This window comes from Mus pahari, chromosome 12 (genome assembly GCF_900095145.1).
Source record: "Mus pahari chromosome 12, PAHARI_EIJ_v1.1, whole genome shotgun sequence".
Classification (NCBI taxonomy): domain Eukaryota; kingdom Metazoa; phylum Chordata; class Mammalia; order Rodentia; family Muridae; genus Mus; species Mus pahari.
This window is the reverse complement of record NC_034601.1, coordinates 16,893,015-16,904,347: the sequence shown is the minus strand read 5'-3', so window position 1 is coordinate 16,904,347 and position 11,333 is coordinate 16,893,015. Positions and strand designations below refer to the sequence as shown.

Genomic DNA, 11,333 nt, shown 5'->3' with positions numbered 1-11,333 from the left:
ACACATCCACACACACACACACACACACACAAACACACACACACACAAACACACACACATCCACACACACACACACACATCCACACACACACACACACACACACATCCACACATACATATCATTAAAAATGAAAATAGTATATCTTTTAAAAATTAGATAGGTAAAGCACACAGCTGGGCTCCCACAAAATACAGGACAGAGTGTAAAGAGAATGGAGGACTGAAACCAAAGCAAGGCACTAGAAGCCACCTGGGTGGTCCTGTATGTCTGTCCTTCTGTCACAGAAGAGCCTGAGTTTCCATGCCTCGAGTTGTTGGGACCTTAGACTCACAGCAACAGAGAGAAACATAGCAGAGGAAAAGCCTAACCTGGGATCCTTAAAGTCCTGCATCTTCCATAAAAGGACATTTGAAGGGGAGGAAGCACCGACAGGGAAGATGAGCAGGAGCCCGGCTTGGCGGGGTAAGGCTGTACTCTCTGAGACTGCCATCAAGACTGTGATGTCAGAGGCCTGTCTATCTCCTTAGAATGTTAACTCACTCTCTTCCTGTGCTAACTCAGGCCAAGAAATGAACGCAGTGATTCTAGGAGAAGGTACACGTGGGCTGGTGAAAGAAACAAATTCCAAACTCAACCAACGCAGAATAACTCCCACCAATAAAGGCCCTTCCCTAAAGATGTGCTCAAAATAAAACATATGAACACCTACCTCATGAGATAACAGACCATGAATGAGTGCCACTAGGGACTGCCAATACCAGTAGTTAAACCCTAAAACTACCTGGCAGAATCTATTTTAAAACTATTACAGACACTCTCTCCAGCAGCCGAGCAAGATGCCCAAAGGGAAGAAGGCCAAGGGGAAGAAGGTGGCCCTGGCCCCCGCCGTTGTCAAGAAGCAGGAAGCCAAGAAAGTGGTCAACCTCTCTTCGAGAAGAGGCCCAAGAACTTCGGCATTGGACAGGATATCCAGCCCAAAAGAGATCTAACGTGCTTCGTCAAATGGCCCAGCTACATCAGGCTGCAGCGGCAAAAGACCATCCTCTATAAGCGGCTCAAAGTACTTCCTGCTGTTAACCAGTTCACACAGGCCCTGGAGAGGCAAACAGCTACTCAGCTGCTTAAGCTTGCCCACAAGTATAGGCCAGAGACAAAGCAAGAGAAGAAGCAAAGACTGCTGGCCCGTGCTGAGAAGAAAGGTGCTGGCAAAGGGAACGTCCCAACCAAGAGACCACCTGTCCTCCGAGCAGGAGTCATTACAGTCACCACCTTGGTGGAGAACAAGAAGGCTCAGCTGGTGGTGATTGCCCATGACATAGACCCCATTGAGCTGGTGGTTTTCCTGCCTGCCCTGTGTCGAAAGATGGGGGTCCCCTACTGCATCATCAAGGGAAAGGCCAGGCTGGGGCGCCTGGTCCACAGGAAAACATGCACCACTGTTGCCTTCACACAGGTTAACTCGGAAGACAAGGGTGCTCTGGCTAAGCGGGTGGAAGCTATTAGGACCAATTATAATGACAGATATGATGAGATCCGTCGCCACTGAGGAGGCAACGTCCTGGGTCCTAAGTCTGTGGCTCACATTGCCAAGCTGGAAATGGCAAAGGCTAAAGAACTCGCCACTAAGTTGGGTTAAATGTACACTAAGTTTTCTGTACATAAATATTACAAACTTAAAAAAAAAAACTATTACAGACAAAACAGAGAAGGAGAACGTCATCTAAAGAATCCTCAGAAAGTAACACTGATACATTTTCCATATCTCACTCAGCCAATAAAGTCTTTAAATTAAAGAAGAAAGAGAAGAAGACGGAGAAGGAGAAGAAAAAGGGGTGTGCCCACTGCTGTTTAAGTATAGCATTGAGAATTACTGAGGTCCCTAATGATGCTGCTGGATTCCATGATTGGAAAACCACTGGTCCATCTACTGAGGAGTCTGTCTTCCAGTGACAATGAGAACCAGCTGCAGAGCTGGAGTGGTGAGTGAAGAGTCTGGGACAGAGGACAGAAGAGGCAGGGGGAGCACACAGGGAAGCAGAAAGCGGAGAGAAGAAGGGAGAGTATCAGTGCATGCATGACTGGAATCCCAAATAAGAAAAGGAAGGCGCTGGAACATAGCAAGTAGCCCACCAGGGAATTCAATAATGTTTCCTGAAATAAAAACACTTGCATCTCCAGCCTGAAAGAGCATGCCACACATGAGTGGGAAGTGGTCTGAACTGACACATGGAGATGCAGAGGATTCTAAAAATAAAGAAAAGGCCAGGGAAATAAACCCATCATTCAGGAAAGCGAAAGCCTCTAGGCTAGCCCCGGATTTAGCCGCAGTGCCAGAGGTAACAACAATACTGCCTAAATCTTTTAATAAAATGGCCCCCAATATAAAAACTGGAGATGAGCTATTTGAACACAGCTCAAAGAACATTGTTCTCACAAACCTTGAAAATGCTTAAGTCAGAGCACAGTTTTGAAAGATAAGATGACTGGAAAACAAATTTTAAAAAAACCAGAAACATCAGGCACTAAGCAGATGACTAAGACAGATCAATTCAGACTAAGAGAGAAAGCTATAAAATCAATTCAAAAAACATCACCGGAGATGTGATCAGGCCCAAGAATGGATTCCAGGCACAGGGGACACCGTCAAGACAGCAGCACACAGAGATGTATAAAAGGAAAGGGAATTAATAATCACAACCCTAACTACCAAGAACTCTGGGCAGGTTCAGGGGACACAACCTAAGAAGTCATGAGGCAGAAGGAGATGGGATAAAGGCGTACACAATTTATTCAGTCAACGTATAGTGAAGATTTCCTAGAGAAAGACATCCAAACCCAAAGACCTGACCACCGAAGAACTTAGCCATGGCAAAATGTCACAAGTACAGTGCCTAGCATCGTAGGGAACAACTCCAAGTCACACAGAAGACACCAGTGTAACATCAGATCTGTCACCAGCACTGAGAGCCAGGAAAACACGTCTACATATTCCAAGCACTGAAGAGAAACTGCCAACTATGACTGCTACGTGCAGCCAAGTTCCCTCTTAAAACTGATGGAGAAATGACTGCTTCCAGAACAGATTAAGGCAATTCGTGACAACTGAGCCCGCACCATAGAGAAGTCTTCAGGGACATTACACAGAAGGAGAGGAAAACTGTCTCACCCACAAGGACACAGGAGAGAATGCATTTCACAAGAGAAACAGCTAATGGACCATAGCAAAGATGGACCCAACCAGCAAACATACGAGACAAAAAACAAACAAACAACCAAACAAAAAACCTACCAATAATTCACACAGACACAACCTCCAACAAAACTATAGCAAGTAGCAAAACCCACCAGGACAACCATCTTGTATGCAAAATGCCTTAACTAAGCAATTAAGACTCAGAGAAAGGCTGGACGTGGGGGTTGGGAGGACAGACAAGATCCAGGGCTGGGGAGATGGTGCTTAAAACACAGACTAAGTGTGAGGTCTAGCGTTCATATCGTTAAGAACCGTATGGCTCTATGGCTGTCATGCCCAATTTTGATTTCAGCAAATTAGAGGTCAACTGAGAGACCCTGCTAAATGAGTAAGATGGGACACAGGAGGACTCCCCACATGAACCATGGGCCTTCACACAGACATGCACATATGACCATACATGCACAAGACATATGTGCCACACATACATGCACAAGAAAAAAACCAGTATGTGCTGCCTCCAATAAACCAGTGTAACTAGCAAAAACAGCCAAAACCTGGGAGTCAACGGTCAGAAAGCAACATACCAAGTAAAAGTACACTGTAAATAAGCTGGCTTAGGAATTTCCATATCTGATATGGTAGATAGCAAATCAAAACTAGTCAGAAGAGATAAGAAGAGAAAAATGGCATTCATCAAACTAGTGTAAATACTTATGGAAATAATGTAAATAGATGCACAGTCCCAGGGACCCAGTATGTGGTCTTCTGACATTCACTGTGGCATACATATACATGCAGACCCACTGACTCACTCCCCTACTCATAAATAAATAAGAAAATGTTATTAAACATATATTTTTTAATTGTAATAATTGTAATAATTCCTTGTTTCTTATCAGACCACAATGGAAACTAGAAATCAACAGCAAGGCAAACCTCAAACACTACAAACATGTGCGTGGTTAAAACGGTAATATGTCTTTGTTCCTTACCAAACAAAACCCTGGTAAAGAAACCGTAATCCGGGGCTGGTGAGATGGCTCAGTGGGTAAGAGCACCTGACTGCTCTTCCGAAGGTCCAGAGTTCAAATCCCAGCAACCACATGGTAGCTCACAACCATCCGTAACAAGATCTGATCAGCCTCTTCTGGAGTGTCTGAAGACACCTTCAGTGTGCTTACATATAATAAATAAGTCTTTTTTTAAAAAAGAAAAAAAAAAAAAAGAAACCATAGTCCACAGAACCCAAGAGTAAATTTAATAATCGCTAGACTCAGATGAAACTGGTGACATGCCCTAGGGGCACAGCAACCAAAGGGGAAGGCTTACCGTTCTAACCACGCACATTAAAAAATCAGAGATTTCAAAATAGGTAGCCAAATGATTCTCCTCAGGGTTCTTGAGAAATAAGAAGCCACCAAAACCAAATACACAGACAACAAAAAATAATAAAGATGGAGACAGAAATGAATGAAACAGGGACTACAAGAGAAATATATAAAATCAACCAGTGCTTCTTTGAAAATACTAACAAGATTTACAATTCCCTAGCCAAACCAACCAAAAGCAAGGCAAACAATTCCAAATTTGTGAAATTACAGATGAAAGAGAGCTGTTACCAATGAAATACAGAAGATTACTAGGAAATACTTTTAAAATGTATATTCTCAAATGTGGAAACACCTAAAAGAAATGTGTTAACTTCTGAATGTGTACAACCTGCCCAAATTAAAGCCAGATGATACCAACAATGCACATAGACCCAAGAAGCTGTGGGGCAGAAGCAAAGTGAAAAGTTTCCCACAGGCTCCAGCCCAGAGCCGGGTTCTAGCCCAGGACTGGGCGGCATCAGTCTGAACGGAGCGGCCAGGGGAAATCTACCAACATGTCTGAAACTGTCCCACAAACAGGAAGGCAAGGAACACTACAAAAGTCATTCTAAGAAGCTGGTATTTCCAGCAGCAAAACAAGACAAGGACACAGGTACACGTCACACACACAAACAAAACAAAATACAAACCACAACACACAATTTCCCTGATGAACACCGGTGCAAAAGGGAAGATATGAAGACTATCCCTACTTGGAAGATGACGTACTTTTTTTTTTTCTTTTTTAAGATTCATTTATTTATTATATGTAAGTACACTGTAGCTGTCTTCAGACACTCCAGAAGAGGGCGTCAGATCTTGTTACGGATGGTTGTGAGCCACCATGTGGTTGCTGGGATTCGAACTCTGGACCTTTGGAAGAGCAGTCGGGTGCTCTTACCCACTGAGCCATCTCACCAGCCCCAGAAGATAACGTACTTAAAGGACCTCATGGACTCTAGCAGAGAACTGCTCCATCTGTCAACACTGTCAATACAGTGGCAGGAGATAAGGTTAGCTTTCTTATATAGTAATACTGAATTTTCTAAGAAAGAAATTAGGAAGAATACCCCGTCCACAATTGAAGAAAAAAGGGACAAACATAACCAAGGAGGTAAAGGCTTCCACAATGAGACTGTTCCGACTTGAGAAGAGATGAACAAAACACCAGGTACTGGGGACGTCCGCTATGTTCCTGAGTTGGCAGAATTCACAGTATGGAAATGACTACATTACCTGAAGTATTCCACAGATTCAATGTAATACCTTCAAAATTACAATGGCTGCCCTGAGGAGGACGGCCTAACGGTTAAATAGCATTACCTACTGACTCCAAGAGGACAGTGTGGTTGCTGGCAGCAGGCGCAAGGTGCCACCTGCTGGCAGAACACAAATTAGCACTGCTGACATTTTAACTAGTAAAGTTCATTTTTCTGTTTCCAATAATAGCTTCTTTAATTTTTTTTTAATTTGATTGTCTTAAGGCAAAGTCTCAGAGACACAAGCTAGGCTTGTACCTCTAACTTTTTTGTTTCAGATTCCTAAGTACTAGTATTAAAGATTAAAGTACAACAAACCTTCCAGATACTACAAACCCAAACTATGCCACCCAGCAAAGGAAGTCTTTTTATACAGCTCTTAGCACTGTGTGTGGATGGAGAAAGCCACTCTCAGGACATATCAGAGGAAAGTCTCAGGGATTTGGGAGATGGCTAAACTGATAAAGTGCTTGTATGTACGCAGTATGAGAATTGGGTACAGTGCCCAGCACCCATGTAAAAGCTGGGTATGGCAGCACATATGCAACCCCGGCACTGGAGAGGCACAGGCAGGAGAAGCCCAGGGGATGGCTACCCAACCAATCTACTCAACCAGTGAGCTCCAGGTTGAGTGAGAGAACAAGGTGAAGAGCCATAGAGGAAGACCCAGTATCAATCTCCAGCTTCCACATGCACACACCCACACATGTGCACACACAGACAGAGACAAATACACAGACACTGACAGTCACAGGCAGAGATAGACACAGTCATAGTCACAGACAGAGACACAGACAGTCATAGACGGAAAGAGACACAGAGACAGAAACAGACACAGACAGATAAATATAGACATTGGGGCTAGAGAGATGGCTCAGTGGTTAAGAGCACCAACTGCTCTTCTGAANGTCCTGAGTTCATATCCCAGCAACCACANGGTGGCTCACAACCATCCGTAATGAGATCTGACTCCCTCTTCTAGTGCATCTGAAGACAGCTACAGTGTACTTAGATATAATAATAAATGAATCTCTAAAAAATAGAGAGAGAGACATTGACAGTCATAACCAGAGACAGAGTCACAGACAGTCACAGACAAGAGACACAGACAGACACAGACACAGATAGACACAGAGAACAGAAAAACAGACTAGATAGAGTCACAGACAGAGACTCAGACAGAGATGCTGTCATAGTCACAGACAGACACAGACAATCACAGACAGAGACACACAGAGACACAGACAAAGACACAAACGACACAGAAACAGTCACAGACAGAAACAGACTCAGTCACAGACACAGACACAGGCACAGACAGGAAGAAAGGAAGGAAGGGCAGAATCTCAATGCTAGGAATGGACTACCTCCTTATGAGCTGTTGGTCAGAAAGGCCTCTCTGGTTCCCAAAACAATCAATACTATGGCCACCGCTGTTGACTGCCATGGCAACTCAATGGTAAGACCCAACTGTGCAAGGCACCAGGTGCTTTGGCTTCAGACCATAAAGAAACAAAGCTGAACTGAGCTAGAAGGGCGCCCCTATTGGCATTTCACGGTGCTAGAAGGTGCTATGTAGGCTGCTGGGGGAGAACTATCACTAATGGTCTTACTCAGCTGTGAGGCTTTCAAGTTACACCAGGTGCGAGCCAGTCAAGGGGTGCCCACGGGTGCAATTAAGGGGACAGCCAACGTTTTTCTGGTTGGAGTTGAGGCCTGATCTACAGGAGGGAACTCACTCTGGTACAGTATCCTGATCAAAAGTCCACCCCTCGTGAGGAAGCTACAACTGTTATTTTGCCAACTGGGCATGATGTGCCTCTCAACTTGCCTTCTACACATCCATGCTGATGCCAGAGCACTGCTGCTCTTAGGCCTGGTGAGAGGCTTTAACGATAGGCGGTGGTTAAGGAGAACAGGCAACTGTTAGTACTCAGGTACCAGCTAAGAGGGCATCTACACCACCTGCCCCAAGGTACGTCAAAAAAAAAAAAAAAAGAAAGAAACCTACGAATGTGAGGGCCAGGGGAAGAGTCAGAGTGTCACGGAGCACTGTCTTCTAGGCGTGCCCTGGCCACTGCACACTTGAATTCGCAGCAGCTGCTACTGCCTACGTAGGACCTACACAGGATTTGATCCATCTAAATTCTGTTCTGGCATAGAGAGGGTCCCACCTCTTCTTGCAGGTTCATGGGCAGTTTACTCATTGCTGAGGGGAAGGATTTGCAAGAAAGAAAAGACAGGAGACTAGACACACACGTGGAAGTGGATGGGGTGGGAACAAGAAAGGAAAGTGAGAGAAGAGAGGGCCACAGGGGTATAATCAAAACATTACATACACGTGCGTGTATGAAAATATCATAATGAAATTAATATATAACAAAAAACCTTAAAACGAAATGCCCCTCCTGTTCAGAAGCCATCCTCCCTTCATTTGAATAGGACAAACAAAAGGAAGGCATGAACCTAAGAGCTGGCTCGTCAACAGTGCTTCACTTCAGACTGAAAGCACCACCTCTTGCTCCCTCTTCTCCTTCCCTCTCTTCCCTTTCATCTTGCTAGGAAGCCCGACTGGACTCAAACTCACTGAGCAGCAAGGATAGCCTTGAACTGAATAGCCTTGGGTCTCGGTCACCTGCAAGTTGGAGTTATAGAAAGTGTCTCATCACAATCCAGCATCTTCTCCTGATGTCAGCCCGCTGGTCCACCACACGTGCCGTGCCGTGCCGCTCCGTCAGCCTTGGTCAGCCTCGGTCAGAGAGGCTTCTTTTTGCAGTGGGTGGTAGTTAATGCAGAGACCCACAGCTGGTCCAAGTGCTGAGCGTGAGGGATGCTGAGTGCCCAGCCCTAAATGGATCAGTCATCAGCTCCAAGGCTGGGGGAGGGGGGCAGCATGAAGAGGGGCAGAAAGACGGAGAGCCAGCGGGTACTTTAGCTTTATTCAGGATGTGCCCTTGGTACAACAGTGTGGGACTGGTAAGGGGTTAACCAATCATTTCCTGGCCATATTTCAGGCCTGCTCTGGGGGAGGAAATTTACTTCTCATACTGTAAACCTGGGCAAGAGCCCATGCCTCAAGAGGTCATGGGCCCTACCAGGGACTCTGCTCCTGGACCTGAACAGACTGAACCCTTCAGTGATGAGGACCAACAGCCTGCTGTTACTGTTGCTAGGGGAAGGGGTGTTCCTTCCAGGAAATAACCCCCAACCTATGCACACAGGAGCAGCCCCATTTAAAGCTGGCGAGTCACATGACAGTGGGAGAACTGCTCAGAATACAGGAGCAGGAGGGTGTTAGGAGAGTACCGGGGGTAAGTACACGTTAGGATTAAAGTTATTTCTAACTCCTACCTAGCTATACCTTTCAAATCTAGTAAACAAAACTCATTTGAATCTAATGTTTAATCTTGTTAGGTTTATACATAATTAGATTGGATTTTCTTATCAAGATCGTTTCCAATCTTGGCTCTTGCTGCTATCTAGCCCTGACAGGCTTGCCACTAAACCTTTACTTAAGCCACTGATAAAAACTTGGGTATGAAGGTATGCATGCATACACACACACACACACACATACTACATGCACACATACATATATGCAAAGACTAATCACAGGAGCCTGACATTACAGACTGGTAGGAAAGGAGCATATGATCTATACAAAACTGGCTTCCTGTGTCTGGTTTTGGAGTGCTCTTTCAGTGGAAAGGGTATCAGTGTGGCTTCTACATATAAATAGTACTACGGCAGAACATTCACTGAAAAGTGCCTATGTCACCCTGGTAATAAACTGATCATACAGAAAAAACTTAACAAAATGAAAGTACATTAAGAGAGAATGAATAACAAGCCGCCAAAAATATCTTTGTACAAATGTTGTGACTGGGGATGTTCCAACACACCTGGGGTTTTAATCCTGGGTCTTAAGATGTGAACAATTATACTGTAGCTATACATGTCACACACACTGGGCACTGGCGTTAATTTCTCTAACATATAACGTTTATCTGGACTTTTCGAACTATGTTCACATGAAAAGAAGCCTTGTCCAACTACACAGTGAAGCACTGCAGATGGAAACCCTGAAGTCCAAATGTTTCCATTCAAGCACTAACTTCCTTGTTTACTAGCTGTGTGACCTGAACGCCTTACCTCACCTCTCTGTGCCTCCATGCCCTTTATAAAGGTGAGCAGTAACAGCACCTGCCTTAGAGAGTTCTGCTAAGGATTACACGGGCGATACGCATCAGCGATGCATTGCCTAAACACAATTCTGCCCACTCAAAGCCTGGTCCCTGGGGTAGGGATGCTGAATGATGGTTGAACTTTCAGGAGCTGCAGTCTGGTGGGAAGTTAATTAAGTCTCTAAGAGAAGAAAACGTTTTCCTCATAGGAGTCCATGAGAGTTAATTGCTAAAGAGCCCAGAACCTTTGGCATTCTACTGTTGTGTATGCACGACTCAACACTCACACATACCCTTCTGACACGGTAATGTCATTTTCCTCAAAGCCCCCACCTAAGGTGACCAGATACCAGTGCTACACTCTCACATTGCAAAAAAGGTGAGCTGAATGGATCTATTTTTGCTTATAAAGTAACTAGCTTTAGATTTTTTTCATAACACTAAATAAATTAAGGCAAAAGGTTTGTAACAGAGTCTGTCATTAGATGTTTAGAAACCAAAAGATTAGGTGTTTACTAGAATTATTTTAAATTTTGAGCACGGGCAAAGATGACTTGAATTTCTGATCCATCCTCCTGCCTCCGCCTCCTATGTGCTGTGATTTTTTTCAGTGTGTGTTGTCTCCCACATAATACTGCAGCTCAGACCCAAGGCTTGGTGCCTGCCAGTCCAGCACTCTGCTGGGGACCTAGCCAGCCATGTGGTTATCACCATGATTAGCCATTTAACTCAGTCCCGCTCAGTGGCAGTGCTGTCTTCTGTCTGCTCTGAACACAGCACTACAGTGGCTGTTAAGAGCTGGGCTCTGAAGTCTGGAACATTCAGATCTGAGTCTGGGCTTTACCACTTTAGCAGCAGTACTATGTTGGAAAGTAACTTGGCCTCTGAGCTTCCTCAGATAAAAAGACGACAAAACATTATGTCTATATTTCGTGGAATGGTAAGAATTCAATGAAAATGAAAGGCACATGCTTTTCACATGCAGATCTATCTGTTCAGGGAATCTCTGTCAATCATCACTGGTTGGTTTGCCTGGATGGTTAGCTGTTTGGTGGACTGCTTGAACTCCTTAGTGCTGTAGTAGGCAAAACCTGAGCTGGGTTATTCTCCTCTTTGAAGTCTTAGAAGACTCTTCTAGCATCTAACTTTAGGTAAATAGCTCTCTCCATATTTGTAGATGTGATTTGCAAAATGTCATACTCTGAATATGAAATATCACCCACACCTATGGGCTCATGTCCCCAGCACTATCTGTCTGTCTGTCTGTCTCTCCCTGTCTGTCTCTCTCTGTCTCTCTCTGTCTCTCTCTCTGTCTCTCTCTCT

At 44.6% G+C, this 11,333-nt stretch overlaps 1 protein-coding gene and 1 pseudogene across 5 annotated transcripts in view; one reads left to right on the top strand and one right to left on the bottom strand.

The window, feature by feature from the left end:
- Nucleotides 1-11,333, bottom strand: part of Vps8 (VPS8 subunit of CORVET complex) — a 216,139-nt gene that overhangs the window by 140,665 nt on the left and 64,141 nt on the right. The gene's annotated exons all lie outside the window — the stretch shown is intronic.
- Nucleotides 832-1,637, top strand: LOC110329401 (annotated as a pseudogene).